General features: G+C 44.3%; 1 protein-coding gene across 2 annotated transcripts in view; it reads right to left on the reverse strand.

Moving 5' to 3' along the window:
• SMAD2 (SMAD family member 2) overlaps window positions 1-5,235 on the reverse strand; it is a 52,665-nt gene extending 47,430 nt beyond the window's left edge. For both annotated transcript variants that reach the window (XM_056324779.1, XM_056324778.1), the window contains exon 1: window positions 5,160-5,235. The gene's annotated coding sequence lies outside the window, so the exon portion shown is untranslated. The remainder of the gene's footprint in view (window positions 1-5,159) is intronic.
• Window positions 5,236-19,995: the final 14,760 nt, after the last annotated feature.

Genomic DNA, 19,995 nt, shown 5'->3' on the forward strand with positions numbered 1-19,995 from the left:
TTTTTTCATTAATCCTGGAATTTGGACAAGATTCTTTATCAATTTCACCAAATGCATAATGTTTCAAATCTTTTAGAAGATGAGAGACTATCCACGCTTTGCCTCCACACGTGCCCCTGTGATAGTACCGGCCTCACAATAAGGCATCATTAATTGAAGCAGAGACTATTTAAGGCAGCATCAAGACCTTATGTTACGTTAAAGAATACTGAGAGTTGAAGTTCTAAAGGGCATAGCTTATGCAGTACTGCATATGCCTCCTACATTAAGCCAAAGTCATTAAGACTTAAGAGAAACGATAGAATAAGTATTTAATCTTGCATTGAACAGAAGCAAAACAAACCTAATTTATGACCTGCTTCTGGATCCTTTAGCCTGTGTAGTTCCAAACAAGGAGATAGTTTATTCTCAGCAGAATCTGAGAAAGTTCTCCCCAACATTAATAACCTCAACTTGCAGGAAACCTGAAGTCTCTATGAAGCTCAAATGAAAATCAAAGCCAGTCTTTTCCCTTTCAGATAGAATACACTCTAGTTAAATCACTCAGTGGAACAGACACGAGAAGACATTTCACTACTTCTACTGCACCTGCAACCCCTCAAAAAACTGCCTTTTGAGGTTCCAGGAGGGCTAATTCTTTCTTCCCCTACAAATGCATATGAGACACCTTGTTTTGTCATACTGGAGAAGCTCAAACCTACTGCCACATACATACTTTTCTGAAGAAGAAGCACATGAGAAAGTGAGATGGTGCCTATCCCTCTCTCCTCATATTCAGGTCAGAGTAGGACAGCTTCAGATATTCCCTTACTGTTCTTGGAGTGTTTTAAGATTTTTTGCTTTGGGGAAGGTGGGGGTGGAGAGTTGGGGGAAGGGGAATCCAGCCCTACTGAGCAATGCCCTCAGATCCACCTCCCAGTTCAGCTTTTCAGCCAATTAGGCCAGCAGTGGGGAGTGACTCTAACAAGCTCCCTCCCAAGGGGCTCCATCTGGCCCACAGCTCCATCTGGCCAGCTCACAGGCCAAAGCTCCAAGAAGTAAAGCCAAGGTCCTGGTTCAGCTTTGACATGAGCTGATGAAGTTCAAGGCAGGTTGCTTGTGATCCATGGGGGAGGGAGCAGAAGCAAAGAAAATTCTTCCTCTGGGTCAGCTTTAGAATGAGAATTTGAAACATGCCTACATAGAGACTCAATTTACACATTAATTAAGTTTATTATTATCTGGTATTGCAATGCATCTTGAAACTGCATAACAGTAGTATCTTTATATAGCTCACTGAAAACAATTACCCACCCACTTTGAAAGTACACTTTTTCCCTCTCACTCACTTTGTGAAGTTTGATAATGAATCAAATGAGAAAACTCATATTTCTCATACCCAGGACTAAATTAAGCACGATCATATTGTTATGAAAGCTTCAGAAGCTGGGTTTTTCTTCAATTACTAAGGACTGCTGCAAATTACAGACAAATGTAGTAATGAAAAGCTATAGTCCTATTAGAAAATTAGCACACAGGCATTCATAGTACACTAAAATGGCATGCAACTGGAGACATGAAAAAGAAGAGAGAGTAATTTTGCTGACCTTCGATTAAGCTACTAATAGGAACAACGTATTTTAGCAACTCTCCTAGAATTGCAAAAGAGGAAAATTACTACAACTGCAGTCGGCCAATCCACCTGTCTCTGCAAAGCACGAAACTTCTTCCACTTACTATTATGAACAACCTCACAGTACTGCTCCTTAAAACTAAAAGGCCTTAATAGCTCCACAAAAGCACCAAATAACCACTCCAAACCACAGCACTTTTAAGTTCTTCTCACCTCATCTGTTTTGACTAGTTTTCCATATGTAACAAATAACAGTTTTGTCACTTTAGAAAATAAATACTGGGCTAAATTTGACAGGAACAGTCACAGTACTGGTTATGAGGTACCTTCTTACTTTTACTTGTACGGCTCAGCAGCTTCTCCACTTTGTTAAGCCACAAACAATTGCATTTACAAGTAGTTATTGCAAGTTCATTTTCAATACAGGCCTAAAGTTAAATGTTCTTCAAACAGGCCAGCCCCCACAGCTCCTTGATAAGCAGAGCTGATGCTGCACCAGATTGTCTGACGGTAAGCTCATATTGCTCCATTGTAATTAAATCTAGCTCGAGCCCCAGACTAAACTGATAGGAGACTCAGGAACTTCTCCCTCGCAGTCTCTTCTTGGTCTTACTTCACACTATGGCCATCAAAGACGCATCATCATAATAAAAATTCATCAGGAACAAAGCCTTACTATTTGTAATGCAGTTTCTCTGCTAGAAGTGGAGCAATGTTTAGGAAGGTTTTCTGCAGTAGCCAATTTCTTCTAGCCCAGAGAGTATTGAACATAGGGCTGCCTGTACTCTCCATTCTATTACAAAAAACTAATCCCATCGCATGACCTGCAGCAATTCAGTTTAACAAATCAACAATTACAAATATTTTGGCAAAGTAAGCTTAGGTATTGTTTGTCTCTCGGCACAGTTCACAACCAGTTTATGGCTTTATGATAAAAGTCATTAAATCCAATCTGAAAAGCAGAATTTACAGCTCACTTAGCAAGTCAGGCCCATAAATGGATGCTTTCAATTACAGGGCATTTACATGCACAACCATTAAGGCAGCATTGAATAAATTTGAAAACACTAGAATATTTTTCATAATAATTAAAACTTTGCGTACTCTATATAAATAAAACTTAGGAATTCTCTTCAGTCTCAAGCAGAGCTCAGATTCATTGTTATCCAGAACCTACTACAAAGCCTGTTCTCCCAGTACTTGTGGGAAATGGATTAGAGAGATGGAAAAAAGTTTTGTTTTTTTAAGGTTCCTCTTAGTAGCAGATTTTTTTTGAGCTCTAATAAACTCAATTATATCAACTGGTGCTCAACACTTCTGAAAGATCAAGTGGAACAGGAAGATGGGAGGACCCAGGAGGGCCTTTCATTTGGAGATTCCCTGTGTAATTCAAGCTTGTCTGATTTTGTGAATCTAGATTCTGTGTGGAGGAAAAGAACAGATCAGTTAAGAGACCAATTTTTTTAACCTCATTTTTTTCAATTGCATTCTTCTTTTTATCATCAAACAGAACCTCAGGAAAGTTGACAAATTCTTCTCCAAGATTACATTACACCCGCCCAGCTTCTTTCATAAAGAAAACTGGATCTTCAAACACTTTTGTTCGCTTCTCTGACTGTCAGTGCAGTCCTAGTCTGAGCCACACAACTGCAGAACAACAATCAACTGCCAGGTTACTCTATTAAACATCCCAATATATTGTTAAATATGTGCTTAGACTCATATTTGAATTAAGTTTAAATCACCTTAAATGAGATCTTCCCCTTACTCTTTTTAAAGGGATTTGTAACTAACACTACCTTTCATCATGATAGTGCTAAGCAAATGGGGGGAAGGGACTTCAAAATTCTCTTTACTTACATTCTTACACACACCCCCATTCACTAGTTTGTAAACACTGCAAGTTTTAAAGCTACAACTCGGAACAAACACACAAATAATCTACTCACGCACCATGCAGAACTCCAACACGGTGATAAAGCATAGGAAAGTCTGAACAGCAACCCTGTTCTGCTAAGAGAAGTCTTTCACCTTAACAACAACAAGAGGGTGGGTTCCCCCCTCCCCCGGAGAACAGAGCAAAGACTAATCAGTCTCTCACTGCAGAGTCCAGCCCCCACAGAAATAATGTCATGAATCAGTCTGAAAGTACAGCTCTCCAGGCTAAGAGAGGAACACTTAAGAACAGGCAAACCTGCTGTTATGTGCGGTCTCCTAATAAGCTGTCATTATAAACTTCTTGCTACAGATGGAATCTGTCTCGTTTATAACCATGAACTGTGATAACATGAGCTCTACAAGCAATATATACAGGTTGCAGCATTTGCTAGCAGCATTTTCAGAAATACTTGTCTGGTAAATCCAGCAAACAACTTTTTCTTCATGCCATCCACTTGTTTCTAAAGTATTTGAAAAGAACACAACATACATGTGTTGGGGATTTTTTTAGTCAAAAAACTGTGGCGGACAACAAAAAAGACATGAGACTAGGCTGCAGTCTGAATCCCAGCTGTTCAATTCAACAGCTCTCCAAGACTATCACAAGGGCTCTTCACTCATCCACTTTTTTTTTTCTCCTTTTATTTCCCCTGAGTGAAGACTGAAAGACCATACTGTGTCACACTTCTTCTCTTCCTCTCCACTCCCCACAAAAATTTACAAATAGGAGCTCGACAACTGTGCAGTAACACCAACTACTTGCTATTATAACAACACAGCTTCTCCCCTGTGCTTATCTAGGTAGATGAAACACTGAACAGATTGTTTACATCTTACAATGCATTGATAGCTACAGCATTAAAACTAATGCCATGAAGAAAACCACTGATCTCAATTCGCATTTCTGGTGTAGGCAGTGTGCATTTCACATCCATGGCTCTGGACTAGGAGAGGAACAGACAAAAGGGCACTGGCTGAAGCAAAGACTTGCAATCCTAAACACTCCTGTGCAACTTGCTCCTAACTTTCTCCACCACCCCGGCACGAAGTTTTGCACTCCTAATCTCTGCAAGAAAAAAAAGACCGGGCAGAGAGGGAGGGGGACAGGAAGGAGAGGCAGAACTTTTGTGGGTGTCCCCCCCTCCCGTCACCCCCCATACACAGGCCGGAGAGCACAAGCCGGCCCTTCCCAGCCCTACCCGCCCCGCGTCAGGGGCTACTGCGGCGCGTGGAGGGCGGGTGGGGGGTGTGACAGCGATCTCCCTCCCCCCAACCCCGCTTCCCCTCCCGCAGCCCCAGCGACCGGCCGGCAGGAGCCGCCCCCCGCCCCACGCGGCCGTTCCCCCCCGCCGGCACAGGCGGCCCCCCAGCCCCGGGAAGCCGCCGGGGCCCACCGAGGCCGCCCACCGCCCTCAGCGCCGGCCGCGTCCCACAACAAAGGGGGAGGAGGGCGTGGGGAGGCGCCCCCGTCCCCCGCCGGGACCAGGCCCGTCCCGCCCCCCCCAGCCCGTACACAGCCGGCGGGGCGCCCCTTCCCGAGGAGCGGCCACCCTGTGCTCCCCTCCCGCGGCGCGGCCGGGCCGCCCGCCGAAACCGCCCCAGGACCGACCTCTTCCTCAGCGAGCTGCGCGGCCGCTCTCCTCCCTCAGCGCTGCCTTCCCCTGCGCGCCCGCCCTCCCCGCGCCCATTGGCTCCCATTCTGCCCGCCCCCGGCAGTGGGTGGGAAGACGGCACATTGGCTCGGCCCCCCGTCACTGCAGAAACGTCGGGTGAGGATTGGGTAACGGGAGCCGAGGCCCGGCCCGAGCCGTCGATTGGCGGATTGAGCCACCAATCGACTGCCGGCGGCGGAAAAAAAAAATACAGCGAGAAAAATAAAAAAAAAGACGGGAGGCGAAAGGAGCCGAAGCCGGGTGGGTGGTGCTGCGTGCCCCGCGCGGCGGGGGCGGGGCGGCGCCGCTCATTAGCCGCGCCGGCTGTCACTCCTGGCTCCACACGCCCGCTAGGGGCGGTTGATCGGGAAAGGCGACGCGGAGCGGAGGTTTGAGTGACCCGCAGGTGCGCAGCCGCACTGGCAATGTGAGCGCTCACAGCTGACGACTGCCGTAGCCTTCCGCGCTGGTCCCGGGTGGGAGCTGAGAAAAAGTAGTGCGCTCCTTCCCGCCAGAAATTACCTCAGGCACTGTGGCGGGTCCGGCGAGGATATACCGCCGCCTGCTGTCCTCGAGCAGCCAATAAAGCGTAACTAAATCAAAGTTTAAATGCTCCTTGGGCAAAGGGTGAAGCCCCTTCCCTCAGGCCATGGTGGCCCCTCAGGGGACACAAGGCCGCTGTGTCCCCACAGCCCTAGTGCGGTCAGCATGGCCCTGCTTCTCTGATCTCAGCCTGAGCCAGAGTTAAACTGCCCAAGGCTCCATCTCCTGTGATGGCACAACAGCTCCAGGACGGGTCCTGAGGAGCTGCTGCCATCCTGGTGGCCCCTGAGGTGTGAGGCTGAGGGAAGGCTGCCCTGTAGGCTGCCTGGCCTCCCCCTGCCTGCTGGGGGCTGCCCCCTCACACCCAGCGCCTCTTCCAGAGAACAATTTCCCCCTCCTGTTGGTTTGGCTTTTTTTCTTCTAGCAACTGCCTTCAGTAGACTGTGCAGCTTTAACCACCTGTGGTGTGGTAATGGTGTAATAATATAACCAAATTCCTGCACCGAGGTAAATGCCCAGGCTCACCACAAGTAAATCAGAGCCAGTTGCCCACAACTGGGCGGCCAGGGACCTCTTGGCTACGAAACTCATGGCTGCTTTGCCTGCAGAGCTCCTTGTGGTGCTGCCGCTGCAGGTTCTGATGCACAAGTGGGAAGCCACAAGATGGGAGTTTAACGGCATTTCTTTGGGTGAAAAGGCCTGTTCCTGGTTTGCTGTACATCTGTTGGAGATACTCTGTTTTTCCGCTTCCACTTTTTGATTCTTTTCCTTATTCCCCACTCCGTATATCTTGACTGCCAAGCTACTTCTATGACATGTGAGGTCACATCTCACCAACATACCAGCTTGCTTTCCAGAGATACGCTCTTCTTCCAGACTGAAACAGTTTCTGCACCGGTGACGTAGGTGTTATGATTCAGCATCTTGGGCACGTGTCCCATCTCAACAGGCTTGGTATTCTCAGGAGCCAGGTGAGGCACCCCTCCCATCATTTAGCCCTTCTGACAGAATGATAGATGCGGATTCACAGAAATCTCCCTCTTGCCTTGTCTGTGCTTGAATTTTCCCAGCTGGAAGCAGACATGTAGCTTATTCAGGCTTGTTCTTGTATTTTTTCCCCCAGTGCCATCAGTTTGAGATTCAGGCTGGTCATGAAATAAACACAAAAGTAAAATGGATAAGACACATGCTGCAGACAATGCAGAGCTGCTAACAGATTACCGTCATGTTTTTGAAAGATAAAGAGGTGTTCCAGGCATGTTGTACCTGCAAACAGATACAGGCTATTCAGCCAGCACAGCACTTGCTTTGTGGAGGTTTCACTGCATTCAGAGAGGATTTTTTTTTTCTATGGACAGAAATTAATTAAGCTCAATTTTTTCTGTGGATCTGTGTCAGGTGTTCCCTTCACTTCTTTGCTGCAATAAATCCACAGCCCCCTCTCCTTTTCTATCTGTGAGGCTGACTTCTGATATATCCAAAGCTCCCCTCCATGTCCCCAGCCTACTTTTACTGCCTTGCCGTCTGGGCACAGAGCAGCACGTTATGGCTGGTTCAGGGCTATGTGCGCACCGGTTGGCCAGCCGCCCACCATTTCTTTACTGCGAAGGAAGCCAAACAGTGCTGATAAGGGCTGAGCTCTCTCTGCCTTTCTCCCCGGCACTCTCTTCTCACTAACAAGGTTTTTCTTTTCTAATGCAGCCCCTGTTTGCCCTGAAACTTGACAGACCTTGTATTTCCAAAAGTTCTGTATCTCTGTTAGGCTTGATTGAAATAGGTCAGAAGGTTGACAAGCTTATAGCGGGAGAGTCCGAACACAAAAAACCCAACATTTGCATAAACCTCCTTTCTTTAGGAAAGGAAACTGCAAGCAGCAGTAGAAATAAAGCAAATGGAGGAAGCAGCATCAGGGCTGCAAACCACAGAGCCCAGAAGTTACCTGAGAAGCGTGGCTGCCACAGAGAAGCCAGGCAGTGTGTGTCTGCAGCTTTAATATTGGCCTAGAAAGGGCTCCTAGCCACACACCTGCAACTGCAGAAATAATACTTCATTTGTTAAAACAAGCAGCAAAACTCAGTCCCTGATACCAAAGCTGGATATTGCTAGGCCTTATTAACTAAACCGCATAGCTCAGCACATTTTGGATGTTAGCGGTTGGGTAGGGGTGGTTGACAGTCCCATTTGGGTTTGAATCTGAGCATCAGCATCTCTCACAAGGTATGCTAACATGGGTCAGAGGGATCAACATCCTCAAAATGGCTTTATTGTACAGAGAGACAGGAAAAGCACAGTGGTATTTCACAGCCACCTGTCTGCTAGAAAGAACAAGGGAAATAATCTAAGATCTAAAGAAAACATGATGAAATAGCAGCTGGCTGCGCTATGCCACAGAGAATACATGTTGACTTCCCAAAGGCTGTGCCCAGATCCCTAAGAGGTAAAAGAAATACACCACCAATATCAGATAACTTCAAAGACACCTAGGATTTCTAAATGACCTGACACTATCAGATATCACTATGTGAAGGTAGAGACAAGTGTGAAGTGCAATGCCAGGAAGGCAAGGCTTGGAGGCAGAGTAGATAGTTTTTGTGTTGAGGTCATTATTACCCACATGTCAAAATGATCTGTTAAACTGGAAAAGAAAAAAAAAAAAAAAGAAAAGAAAAAAAAAGAAAAGAAAAAGGAAGAGCTTTGAACAGAGTTCCAATATAAAAAAGGTGAGCCAGGACATTCAAGACAGGAAATAATGTATGACAAAAATGACCATAAATCCATGGAGAACCACTGCTAAATGGTCGCAGATTGCGTAGCTTGTTCTGTTGAAGCACTAGCATATACTTCAGTAAGTGCTTTGTCTCTTACATTAGTGACTGCAGTGCTTCTTCCCTGCTTACTGTAAATGCCATTTGAGCATGTTATTTCTTCTCTAAACTTACTTTCATCTTCCACAAATCTGCAAAAGATTATGAAAGAATGGTGCACAGAGAAGCTGGGTCTGGAAACTATGAAAGGGACAGATTCCTTTTCATGCCACATTACTTCATGGCCAAATGGCATGAAAGCAGCCTTTCCATCTCATTGCAGGAGTGCCTGCCACAGGGGCAAACAGTCCAACACTTGGAAAAACTTCCCCCCTTGTAGGTAACAGCATGAAAAATCTCTGAGATTGAGATCATATCTCTCTCAGCCTCAGAGTGTTAAATACAGGCTTAAACCTCTTCTCCTTATATCTCATGAAGTTTGTAAGCAGCTTCATGCTGTATCACTTCGTGTGCCAGCCTGAAGAAGGTTAAAGAGGAAACTCCACTTTGCTTTTCCCATCACATAATGAGCAGCATGTCGGTTGATTTTCTAGACAACTAACTGCTGGAGTACTGGCCAAACAGGCGTTACATTAAAGTGACTGGAGGAGAGCTTCAATATCATAAATGAAAAGAAGGCTGTTGCACAAGGCATAAAATTTCCAAAATAAATAGAAACTTCTACTCAGTCATACCATCATGTAGTAGATTAAATTTGTGCAAAGGGCCAAGTACTCCTCAAACTTTAAAAAACACTGTGACTGAAGGCTGGGAGTAACAGCAAAATACATAAAAAGGCATTTCATATTTCTGCTCTTCTATTTATCTTTCCAGTATTGAGTTTCCTCTGAAATGTTGAAACTCAAATCTGTACACTACTTCTTCTGAAATGCAGAAGTATGTTTCCAGTATTACATAAATCACTGTCATTTCAGACTGGGCTGTTAGGAGATTTCAAAGCAAAGCAAAAAAATGGAAAGGAAATGGTCCCACAGTGCAAAAAGAATTGACAGCTTTTGATGTAAAGCTACTGTGTCTGTCCTATACCCTTGTCAAAGTGGACTTAAGAAATAACTAGTATTCAAAATAATGCACGAAAAGCGAAGATATGCCTTTCTGACCCATCCTAGTACAAACTGGTTAGTGTTTGTGTTACAAAGTACATTACGTTTATCAGATGGAAGGGAGTTAGACAGTAATCCTTGTAAGCGACATCTCCTGTAAGTAATACATAGCATAAGAATATCTAAATATCTGCTCACATTCTTCATTTACACTGTATAATTCTGAGGAGTAAATGATTTAACTACCTTATCTTAATTCCTAGTGTCTATTTGCACATAAACCCAGTTGCCCTGAGTAACCAAAAGCAGAGCGAGCTGGGAGAGACAGCTTTGGCATAGTCAAACGCTTGAATTTTGAATTCCGTTGCTGCATTAAATTGCTTGACTTTGTGCTGAAATGGATCAGGAACATTCGTGCAATCGGGCAGTAAGATCTCACAACAGGAAAATCCCGAAGACCTGGGTCCATCTGAGGAGCTTGGTAGCTCAGATGCAATCATGGATATAATAAGCTCGGTGAACTCAATTTCATACTAGCCCCCTGACATCAAAGCCGCAGTTTTACGCCTAAGTTTAGGTGTGGTCAGCCAGCGCCGAGGAACAGTGATGTCTCACACTGCTTGAACTGGGAATGGTTTTTGATTGTGCCTGGCTGGCAGTGGAGGTTGCAGTTAAGCAGGCTGCCGAGCGTCCGAGATGCTTTTGCAGGACCTGCCACAGGTCCAGCCGCACCTCACTGCTCCCTCCTGAGCTCGAGAGGGGCAGGGGCTCCTCGTGTGAGCTCCCTGGGAGTCCACTTGGACATAGCCCCTCCACTCACTGCTAGCTATGGGACGTCTGCTTTCAGTTGTCAGTAGTCACTGAAAGTGGCTTTTCCTTCATCTGTTTTCCTGATTTTTATAGATTAGAAAAATTTATGTTGTCAGCATTTCTGTTGTTCGTCAGGCTCTCTCTCTGTCCTTTCTTATTACTCCAAATACTGCCCAATTCATCTGCCTGCATCCTTTCTTTTGGATTAGTTGATTAGAAACACATTTATGCTAACCCCAAATAAGCCATCACTAAAATGAAATAGCCTTGTTTACAAAGAGATTTACACAAGTATATCTTTATTGACTTAAATAAACAAGTGTAGTTTGTGAGTAGGCCTGGGGACAATAGCGTTGTTTCTGAATTAATGGTAGGCCTCGGTCCAGCAAGGATTTGTGTACGTGTTTAAATCTATGCAGTGAGTAAGCCATCTGAAGGCGGTGGGATCAGTCGTAGGAACAAAATTCAGCATAAATGCAAACCTTGATATGAATAATTTTTCTATCACCTTATTTCCTTTTTCTGTTTGCTTTTTTTCAGCAAGCTGAAACTAATTCATTACAGTGAAATCTGCAAAATAAAAAAAAAATAGTTTGTGCCTCCCTAGGAAGGATCAAAATAAACCAATTTATGCTGTGATCAGTTATTGCAATACAGTCTGTTTCTGTTTTACACTGTGTAAGATGCACTATGCTAATTAAGCATATGTTTGTATAGATTAGTCTCAATGAGATTTACCCCAGTTTTCTACACCATCTGTGCAAGATTGGTAGCCGAATTGGAAGTGATCTCTGTATATATTGTCTGTATTAGCTGAAGAAGTGCTTAGGATCCTTTGAGGTAAAAGTTTTCTTTATGCTATTATTGGTCTTGCAAAGCTTTAGTTACAGATTTTGAACATTCTCTTTGTGCTTTCAAAAACTAGTGACTTACAACAATATGATTTTAAAAGTTACTGTTATTCTGACGGACAGAACAAATAAAGCAAGAATTCAAAGAACCTGAAAAATCCTTTCTTGCTTGGTTTTATTTAGAGATATAAAACATATATTACTGTTATGCAGGTGAAGATATCACCAAATAAAAATGCTGCCATAATAAAAAATTAGGCTTTAAAAATATACCGGGACTTTATCGTTACAAAACTGTCATGTTGTTTATTTCAGCTCTTGGCATTTTATCGTGATGAATAGCTGATGCAAAAAATCTCTATCCTTCTAACAACGCTTGAAGCTAACTGATAGCTATTTCTGTGTAATCCACAGGGAAGTCTGTGTTAGAGCCTCCATCCCTGGCACTCCAACATTACCAGGAAGGCAGGCTGATTTCTTCGACTGGGGTGACACAAGAAGGAGCTTTTTGCATTGGACAGCCTTGGCGTGACACTGTGACAGCCATTGTGTTTACAGAGAATGCTGGAAAGAACGCGAGGATTTATCCCTGCCTCTTCTTGGTGTAAAAGTCAGCTGATTTTGTCTTCCCCCAGTTTAGGATCAAGCTGGTGCAAGAAGCTGGTGCTGGGCAGATGTCCTCTCTCAGCAAAGGAAAATCGACTCTTGGCAAAAGTAAGGGTTGCCCTGTTGTACTTAGAAAATGCCTTTGTGACAATACAGGTGGGCTTCTCACCAGTATTTGGGAGGATATTGTCCTGATGCCATGTTGTGGCTGCAGGATTTGAGGCACTGAGAGGTTAAAAAAATCAGCATTTTACTAGAGTCGTCAAATTTATTACAAACATCTACTCTATGTAATTAATTTCAAAGGCCAAAAACTTTCCCCCACAGAATCCTTCTTTGAGCCTGTAACATTTGCAGCTCTGAGCTATTGCATGTCGGCCAGGGAAAAGGCAGCTTGACTCCAATTACAAACCTATGGTGGGAGAGATGCACCGAATGCCTGGTGAGCTGGTGTGGTGAAAATGTGAGCCTTTCTCTCTTATCTGTAAGAGATCTGTTCAACTTCATCTTCATGCCATTAGATCTCATTATACCTTTTTGTTGGTTTTGTTTTGCTAGACCCATGTCTTTACATAGAAATCTTTATTGCGTATGTGTATTTGGCAACTGGGAGTGAATTGCCCCTCTGTGTTGTGCTTAAATAAACAAACTAAACTGCATTTCTTTCGGCTTTCTCTGCAAGGAGAGTTTCCAAACCTCCATGTTTATCCCAAATCATCTTTTCAACTTCCTTTTTGAAGTATGGACACTGAAACCATCAACAGTGCTTTAATACAGTTACAGTGTTGGAACACTTCTCTGCCTTTATTCAGTTGCCTTCTATTTATGCATTCAGAGGCCCCATTTCCTCTCAGCTACTATGTAAAAAGGGAATATATACTCACAGTGTTTTCAACAGTGACCTGTAAATCCTTCTTAAAGTCACTGCTTCCCAAAACGCAGTCCCTGCTCTTAAAGTTGAGATGTGCAGCCTTGATTCCTTGAGACAGCTGTCTTAAAACCACCCATCTGAGTGACTACATTTACTGCACTGTGCAGATTGGTCTATAAAAGTAATTTGTCAATATTTATGAAACATGGCAGTAGGAAAAGACTCCTAGCTTACAGCCACAGGCAAGGCAAGCTTCTGATTTTTCAGACCTTAGCATTTACAGGTGAAGAAAGGTCAGACAATAATGAGATCTTAAATGCTTTAGGGTAGTATTGCTAGTGAAAATGGAAATAGAGAGGTATGTCTTCTGATAGATGTGACCAAACAAAAGCTGAAAATGCAGTCTAGCTCAGTTAGCTTCTTCATGCAGGTTTGACACAACTGCAGGCAAACATATTACAGATCATATAGTTTTAAGCACCAGAGATAAGGAAAACACAGCACATAGGCTGCAAAAGTCAGATTCAGAACTTAATCAGCCTGTTGATAGATGTCACAGCAAGGAACAGGGCAAGAAAGAGCTACGAAAGAGGAAAGCCCTAGAAAACATCAAAGATGCACACCATGTACAAATAAATAGAAGCAGCAACTGAAATAGAAGCAGTGGTCTGCAAAGAGCAAGAAACAAATGAGAGAGGCTAATATCCAGTAATACTGTTGTATGTGTTCATTCTAAGATAAATTGCTTTCCAAGTCTACAGAAAGAGTAATCTGCAGCAATTTGTAATCTGCAGCAAGTGAAGACAAACAGTAACTTCCCTCAGAAGCAATGTCTTGCTCCCTGTCCACTGGCTTGAAGATTAAAGCAACCCCTGCACCACCCAAAAAAAAAAAAAAAAAAAAAAAAGCAGTTTGCACCTCAAGCACTGGCAAGACATGACATTAGAGATGTTCCAAGGACATTGTGTCTTCCTTTGCAGAACAAATGCAAATGCCTCAATCAAACTTAAAAGCTACATCTGATGGTGGGGATTTAAGGCAAGTTTGGGCAGTTATTTTTAAACTCGAGGACCCAGCTGCCCTCTGTGTGTAGTTTTGACCTTCATCGTGTTGAGTGTAACCATAGGCTTCTCCTTAGCTAACACAGGTGATAGATGCTTGTGCTTTTGCAGGGCAGAGGCTGACAGTTTTGGCCCTGTGAAGCCCAGACTGGTTCTGATGGGTGACTTTATCACAATGCAAAGCCCTGAAGGGCCTTGAATTGGGTGCAATTACTGCTGTTAAATTTTGTGTATGAAGCTGAGCTTGCCTCTGGCCCACCAGTGAGAAAAAAAGCCCTGTTGAAGTTAAAGGCAACAGAAGAATTGTCTGGAAAACCCTTTCCAGGATGTGTCTATAATTTGACCAGAGCTGAAAACCTTTTGATTGAACTCAATAGCTCAGGGTTTGCAAGTGCCATAACCAGAGCAACACAGAGTTCAGGGCGGGCTGCTTACCCAGGTCCTGGGTGAATTTTGCAATGCATCAAACTCGGCATTACAGGTGACTACACTGTCTGGGGAGGAAGAGAGTTGGGGAATGTCAGTCTGAACTCTGTCCACTCTTAAGACACACAACAGAGACATGCCTGGAGCAGGCTTTGAGTCCAGGAGTCGTTCTGCCCCCAAGAAAAATGCCCAGCACAAACACTAATGACTCTGCTGATGGGCACTGGCAGCTCTGATGCTCCCGGAATGAATTGTCCCCTCCTGGTAATGCTCAGAGAAATGACAGCCCGTGTGCTTGGGCTTCTTTCTGATTATCCATTCCTGGCTGCTATCTTCTCATCCTTCAGCTGATGTTCCTGTTATTTCTCCTCTAGTCGATCCGAAGGAAAAGCGTATGTAGCATCTCACCTACCACGTGTCAGTGCCAGACAGCTGATTGTCAGCCTACCCGTGAAACTGTCTAGACACAGTGATGTGCTGTCAAATGCACAAAGTTAACAAAATGATAGGGGAGAATATTTTCCCCGTGAATCCTCTTTCAATCATCATCTCAGAGGTTATTTGTGTCAGTGACATGTACAACATTTTCAGATGAAGACATGATTTGATTAATCAGCTCTGCCTCTTTAAGGTGTTCTAGGGTTTTTTTCTGAAGTCCATCTCTGCCATCAGCTCAGGCTTACATAAATTCCCCAGGCACATACAATGCTGCAGTTACAAGTAGTTTGCACTTATTTAACAGGTAGTGTCAGTAGATAATGGTCTCCCGCTGCTAGATAAAGCCAGAAGAAAAGCCATGACATTTTACACTTGCATACATTTAAAAATGAAGGCTAGTGGCTTGGAAAAAGCATCTCTTTTGAAACAGACCATCAGTTTCTCTTCTTAGGTTGCTTCTCAGCAAAACACCGAGCGGGCCGTTGGGGGTGTGGGGAGGAACAAGAGAATCATCCCAGGGCATTTACAATTTCAGACAGATAAGATTGTCACCATGAAGAGATCCTGCCATTCCCCTCTCCTGACTTTTTACCCTTTTTTGAGCACGCTGACTTAACAGCAGCTGATATGACTCAAATTGGTGACATGGCCCGATTACAGCTGGAAACCTGGGCAAGGCCATCAGATTGCTCATAAAGTGCATTACCTGAAAGAGCTCCATGCTCGGAGCCAGGAGCTGCATCATGTGGCCACTGTCTGGGGCAAGAACAAAGCCTAGAGAAGGGAGATCAGAGAAAGAGGGTCAACCTCCCTGGCTGTGCCATTGTACTTACAGTCCCAGAAAAGAGTATTTGGAACATGGTTTTGCTTTACAATATATATAAGAAAAGGTGTTTGTGGGATTTACAGGCTAGGTCTGTAGTGTCTTTTTAAGGGGTGCCTTGAGGCTATCTCCACCACTGGCCCCTTATCCTTGCAGACAGATGGTTGGATGCACCAAATGTTAAAATTTAGATGTCAAAGTGTAAGTTAGTCACTCTAAACTTTCTACAGCCATAAGGAAAAGAGGTCTGCCTAGAGGACAGTTCAACTGGCCTATTTTAGAGCTTGTTTTAGAGTGGGATGAATAACCTCCCAGAGTTCCTATTATTCTACACTGACTAAAGTGAGCCTCTTAATTTTTAGATACCTCAGGATGCTTCAGATCTACAAACCTGGCCTGAGACTCCCAGCAGAGCATGCAAGGCCTAAACCTGTAGGGTATAAACCTGGTCTAAACCTGACCATGGCAGTAGCATTTTCTCTTTCACGCAGCATGGTGAGCACATTTGGGACACCAGTGCAGAGCAATGCACGGTGTACGTACCAAGCCAACTAGCTGCAGCCAGAGATGCTGACTGGCATGGAATGAGCAACGCCCAGAGTACTAGACTTCCGGCTTTCAAAACAGGGCGGGCACATCAAAAATGTTGCTGCAGATGGTCCCTGATCTAATGTAAATCCCAAACCATGCCCAAGATTTGTCTGGAAGATGGCAACTGGCTCAGAGCCAAGCCTTTGCCAGGGGCTGTGGCAAACAAAAAGCACGGACAAGGGAGCTCTGTGTGATGGGCTTCCCTGAGACTTCCCACATGCATCTACATACTGGGATCAGACTGAGCTGCCCCACGCTTTGGCATTCTATCCTTCCGCAGCCAAGCAGACCAGACATCCTTCATAGAGCAACTTGGAACTATCCTTCAGTAGGTTAATGCATTCCAGGCAACAGGCTGGGGCACAGAATTTTGTTTTTATTTATACAAATTGGGAAAAAAAACCCATTGCTGTTCCAAAACATCCTCAGCACAATCACAAGATCAAACCCTAATTCTCCAAAGGCAGACAGGTACATTGGCATGATAGACCCAACAATTAAAATACAAATCTGTTGACTACCAGAATGCCTATCTGGCATGTAAATCTCTGGTGTAACACTGTAGTGCCCAGCTGAGCTGGGAAAACTATGGCAAGCTTAGGACAGCGTTTGATGCAGGAGCTCTGGAATTCCCTTCCCTGCTGCTCTTGCACAACATCACTACTTGCCAGTTGTTGCCTTTGCCTCCTGCTCTTCATCCTACAAGTTGCAGCTTTTTAAACTATTGTACATTTGTATTACAGTGTGTCCAGGAAGAAATGACTCAGAAACATTGGCTAAGTTTTTTCACCTTTGATATTTTATTTGTTTATGTTTATGCAGCTTAATATCTCGATGTCAGGTATGTTCCTATGGGACTGCATAGGGGTCCTGCGAGGGGATTTCAGTTTTGCTTCTGCTTATATCCAAGGTAACCCCTATTTTGCTGCCGTTGCCAGCGGACAGCAAGCCGAATCTGCTAGCTTTGTCACTGACTGCAGCTTCATCCTGCACGAGATGGAGGAACCAGTGTGAGGTTGCAGCTTGTGCATACCCCCCTTCACAAAGAGCCAGTAATTGTTAAATAAATTATATGCTTTAGTGTCCGCATGTTAATAACTCTAATCCTACCTCCAACTACCAGGTTTAAAAATGTGATTAGGGAGGATTATACCCCACCTAATGCCTAATCGCTTGTCTGTTCTTAGCTGGCCTTTTATTTCCACACACGCAGCATAAGGGATCTAATCAAACATCTCACACGCACAGAAAATGCCGAGTGAGTTAAAAATCAGTTGAGTGAGAGCAGGTAACAGCTAGAAACCAGACGTGACTGAACACTGAAAAATTAACTAGTGTGGTTACAACTCTGGGCAGCACCCAACCACTCCCTTTGCACCCTGACCATTTAAATGCATGAAAAACCAAAAGAACTGGGAGGTGGAACTCCACCAAACTGTTTTTTTGTAGGTGAAGCATGGGGGTTTTTTCCCCTGTACAATTCTCTTTTTTATTTTACTTTTCATAGGAAAATATGGATGCCTTTTCCAGCAACACTAATGGGCAGACTAGTGAGTGCCACAGCTCAAGAGCTGCCTAAACACTGTCCCCCACAGCAGGTCTCTGAGCACAAGACTTCATTAACTCCTTGCTCCCTGTCTTGGTGTGAGATTCAGTTGCTAGGATGTGGCAAAGAACATGAAGTGACATTTTGTTATCCTGAATTAATCCACTGGTTGAACATCAGTGAGCAGAATCAGGGGACATGATGCTTTTCCCCTTGACTGTGCAAACTGAAATCACCAGCTACTCCATCTCATCTAGAGTTCACTCCACTTCACAGGAGCACCCAGAGCTAATTCACCTCTTCCCCTAACAATGATGAGGGCAGACAGGCAGCACCTCGTGGTGTTCCCCAAGTACCCATACCACCGAGGGAAATGAGTTAATATGAGAACGACTAGGAACAGTGTCTAGAAACCCCCTTCCAAAAAATGAAGGGCCAAGCCCTTCCCTACCGTAAATTGCCATAGCTGTTGACACCACCAGGACCACCCTAGCTGATCAGCTGAGGCTTTGCTTCTGTTTCTTGGAGCACCAGGTCTGTCTCCCTCCCTCCTTCCTTTGCTATATCCACATACCCAGCAGCAGCTCTCAGCCAGGCAAAGCCAAAAGGACCGAGCAATAAGGCACAGGGGTTAGATTTAATTTCTGGTAGCAGCAGTCCAAAAAGAACGCTTGTCTCTGCATACGTTTTTTAAAGTTTAAAAAAAAAAAAATCACTTTTTCAAGTGGTTTCATGTTGTTGCTCTGTCTTTTGTTTCAATGAAATTAATTATCGTTTGCTTTGAAGTTTGTAATTACAGCACCCTGCTGAGGTATGAAGTGTTGGGAGCCTTGGGGAACCTGGGAGGAGTTGGTGCTGGTGGTTTATCTGCGGTATTTGCTATCAGGAAAATAGGGGAGTATGTATAGTGGAGGAGAACAAACATTTCGCAGGGAACTGAATTTATGTCCCAAACATGAACATAGATGCAAAGCAAAGCATGATAATGGAGAAATATTCAAGGATTTAGCAATTCTGGATTAGAAAGAGGATTTCAGCTGTGTACTTCAAATCTCTAATCTCAAGTGAGCGAGTAATCTAAATCCACCTAATAACAGTGAATGAAATTACATCTTAGCTAAGTAATTACTCCATTTTTTCCTTTGTATCATTCAGAATAAGTTTATCTTTCATTAACTTTCATTGGAGCATTAATTTAAATTGCAATGATTTTAACTATTGGATTTGAAACATCTGTTCTCTTGGTTGATCAAAAACAGCCTTGGTCTCCGTTTTTAGTTTTCAGTGTTAAAAAAAACCCACTGTGCAGCCTGGTGTTCATGTAACCCCAACTGCTTCTTTACTAGACCTCCACCTTGGCTGCTTCGGAGAATTCCAGGTAAGCATTAAGCATTGAAGCAGACGGGCATGGGCGGGATGTGGTAGAGACTGTAGCCAGTGACCTTCCTAGTGAACAGCCCAAAGTCTGCTCAAACACTTAGACCAGAGATATTGTTAAAGCAGTTCTAGTGAGGCAGCACGTGGGATGTCCAGCTGAGGACCAGTACAAAACAATAAAAACTAGGAGATGCTATGCTCACAGTTAAACATGAGACCAAGCTTGCTTACGCTTGGGTGCAAACGTAGACTAAGTTCTGGAGGAGGATGGGAATCAGGGCATATCTTAAGATGGACCCAAAGTTTATATGACCTTGCTGGACTCGGACCTTTTTTTTTTTTTTTTTTTTTTCTGGCCCCAAGTCCAAGCTGTGCACAAAGTGGCTGGACCAAAATTATGCACTCAGCTGTGAGTGAATACAAAGTTCCTGCTGCCATACAACATGATTGTAACTCCCAATTTTTACTCAGTGCCTGCAGTAACATTAAGGTTTTGTTGCAGTCCACCAAAGAAGATGTCATGCAGCACGATGCAGCCGCCTCGTTGGCTGTCGGCAGCAGGGGCTGGAGTTCTGCCTTCTCACTCAGTGCAGCCCTACAGCACAGCTGGGCTCAACCCTCTGCCCTGCATGAGCTTGAAGAGCCTGGGATGGATGCAAGCAAGTGGAAGCCTTTGTGGACCTGTTCCGTGGCTGAGCAAGCAGAGAGAGGCGGCTATGAGGGAGAAAAGGGTCCAAGCTTTGCTAAGGAGCATGTAAGCCTGACTCAGTGTATATCAGAATGGAGTGAATGTAATAATTTGCCTTGTAAATGATTTTGGGCTTGGGGAAGAAAAAAGAAAGCATAACCCCAAGGAGTGGTGACTCAAAGGGTGTGCGTGTGGCGTGATGCTTCCTACAGCCAGTCCCTGCCAGGGAATGTCCCCCCCTACACCAAAATCTAACCCTGCGGTGAGCTGGCACACTCAGCCAGCTGCCAGCCT

Source organism: Falco biarmicus, chromosome Z (genome assembly GCF_023638135.1).
Source record: "Falco biarmicus isolate bFalBia1 chromosome Z, bFalBia1.pri, whole genome shotgun sequence".
Taxonomy (NCBI): Eukaryota; Metazoa; Chordata; class Aves; order Falconiformes; family Falconidae; genus Falco; species Falco biarmicus.